Raw genomic sequence first — 2,696 nt, 5'->3', positions numbered from 1 at the left:
CCTTGTAGCTTAAAAATAATTAAACTTTATCCAATGATCTGAAAAGAGTTTCAGGAAACAAATATTGCTATAAAAATTATGGCTCTTCATAAATGCATTTCCTTGGGGTAAACTGCAAAATTGCAATGTACATTTGATTCCTGAACATTTACACACGCATATAACAACTTTTTCCTAAACTACTCTGTCACTTAAAAACAAATATATTTATTAAAAAATGTCTCTCAGATACTTGTACATCATTTATTAAGCTTTCAAGGAAATTCCAGATAATGTGGAGGGTGTGAAAGAAGGAGAAGGAGATAGGAACCCTACTTTTGAGATATTTACAAATTATTAAAGATGCAGAAAAAGCTAATGACAGCTAATATCTATATAATGCTTGGAGCATTTCAAATTGCTTTCACAAACATTACCTGATATTACCAGAGGGTATGGTAATATCAAGGTAATGTTTGTGAAAGCAATTTGGAGAAAGGAGTTAAATGAATGGAGCAGATATATCTAGAAACATGGAAGGAAAAAAAATCACAAACCGATCATGAACTTTACCTCTGTGGCAGATAATCGCTTATCTCCATTATCACTTCCAACGCCTGAATCAGAATCCTTCTTGCTGGGATAGATGCCATCGATATTGAATTCATTTAGAAAAAATTAAAATCATGAAGTTTACAAGATACATCAATTTATTTTTAAACAATGACTTTGCTATACAAATTTTTATTATTAATGTGTGGCAACAAATCAGGCCAGTATTAAAGGATGTTAAGACAAGGGCCTAATGAAAACCAGATACTTGTACTGTCTAACTAGAGTGCAAAATAAATGCTTTGTGTTCAGAGTTTCATGGATTTACACTCTAACCGAGTAGCTTGCTTTTTGAAACAGTTAAAAATTTCCTTATTTTACTGATTCTAGCATATAAAAAAGCAAAAACTACCTAATTGCTTTGACTTCTTATGTTTTAAAATGTTGGTAACTTTCAAGGCCAGGAGGACACCTGCAGAACAAAGAAAGATTTCTGCTGGGATTGCTAACAACCCATTCCCCACACCTGTGGAAGGGGAAACAGGAAAAAACAGTCTTTAAGTGGCTGCCTTACACAAATAAAATTGTTCATTTTAAACCATAGGGAACCTATGAATTAAAGGCTGGGAACTGTTAGCAGGCCTTTCAGGCTTCATACTCTTCCCCTTCCTCACTGTATGTCCGTATCAAAAAAAAAAAGGGCAAAAAATGTCTTTAAATTATAATTCACAGGAACTAAAGAATGATATATAAACTGGATCCCTTGACACCCGGGGCTTTATCTCCTTGTCTTGGATTTTTGTCTTTGCTTTCTCTATCTAGTCTTTGCTTTTCCCTCTCTTTAATAAACATTCCTTTTGACCTTAACTTTGGCGTGTGTGTTGAATTCTTTCTATACTCTCCGCCAAAGAACCCTCTTCTCTCAGTGCAGGGCTTGGTGTCCCCCAACTCCAGGAAATTTGCCCTGTCCTGCATCAATACCATTAAGGTAGATTGAGATTTTAAGTCACTAGTTTACTTTTTTAGTATAAAGTTAAGGAAAGATTCCTGCAATGAAGACTTCTCAAAAACAATCTGTGTTTCTCTAAGTGTGTTCAATGTGGAAATTTTGTTCTCTGAAATTCAAGGCCCAATTTATGCCACAAAAAGGCCAAGCATGTGCAAAAAGATTCTAACACTTCCATCTAAACAGGAAATGGCAAAACTATGTATACTGGATTTTTTAAAGAGAATTTAAAAAATAAAGCCTGCAGTTTTTCTGAACAATGTTCTGGAAGCATATTAAAAGTTAATAAGTAAAAAAAAGGCATGTCTGAGCTTGATATCATTGTTTTAATTGATAAGCAAAAAATGCCTATATTTATATTACAGATCTTATTTATAAGGATATACACACACCCATTAGTATGCACACACACACACACAATTCTTAACAAGGACTGATTATTGATTAGGAGAGAGTGGATAAGATTTGAGTGGTCAAAATACTATCGACAGCATCAATTTTCTCTTTTTTATTCCAAAAATTTCTGAAACTCTGAATTATAAATCTGGTTGAGTGGAGCAAAAGGATTTTTGGAGTTAGTTACCTGAAACAGCTTGGCCTAAGCAAATTCTAAACAAGGGCTTTCAGACAGGACAGTCACACTCACCTGTCTTCCACGTGCTGGTGTAACTGTGGCCTCTCCATTGTGTGGAGATAAAGGGAGTCAGCAGTCTTAATCTGGCATGCTTGTATGCTCAGATACTTGAATATGTGCACTTTGCCCTTTGTGCAAATCTGTAGAGAAATTCGTAATACGTATTTACTTTTTAATGGCAAAACAAAATAGAAACTCCAGACATCTGACTATATATTTTAATTTTTGCATTTTCGTTTTAAATAACACTTCAACCATCCACACTCAATTTGACCTCTCTGGAAAATACAAGAATTTAGGCAGTCATTTCCTCCAAATTCCACTCTGAAAAGAAAACCATACTCAAGTAATTTGTAGTTTTTCTTACATTAAAATGCAAAATTCTAACAGAAATGTGTTTAAGAACACATAGTGTAAAAAGTATAGAAGGCCGATAACTGACCTGGTGACGTTCCGATTCTGGAAGTAGACATACTTCATTTTTTTCTAAAATAGTTTAATATTTGAGCTTGAATCTTGTCTCTA

The 2,696-nt window shown here is 34.1% G+C and overlaps 1 protein-coding gene across 1 annotated transcript in view; it reads right to left on the bottom strand.

Moving 5' to 3' along the window:
• Positions 1-2,696, bottom strand: part of LRCH1 (leucine rich repeats and calponin homology domain containing 1) — a 109,863-nt gene that overhangs the window by 59,776 nt on the left and 47,391 nt on the right. The window lies entirely within an intron of this gene.

The sequence above is a fragment of the Pteropus vampyrus genome, unplaced genomic scaffold (assembly GCF_000151845.1).
Source record: "Pteropus vampyrus isolate Shadow unplaced genomic scaffold, Pvam_2.0 Scaffold198, whole genome shotgun sequence".
Taxonomy (NCBI): Eukaryota; Metazoa; Chordata; class Mammalia; order Chiroptera; family Pteropodidae; genus Pteropus; species Pteropus vampyrus.
This window is presented reverse-complemented; position numbering and strand designations above follow the sequence as displayed.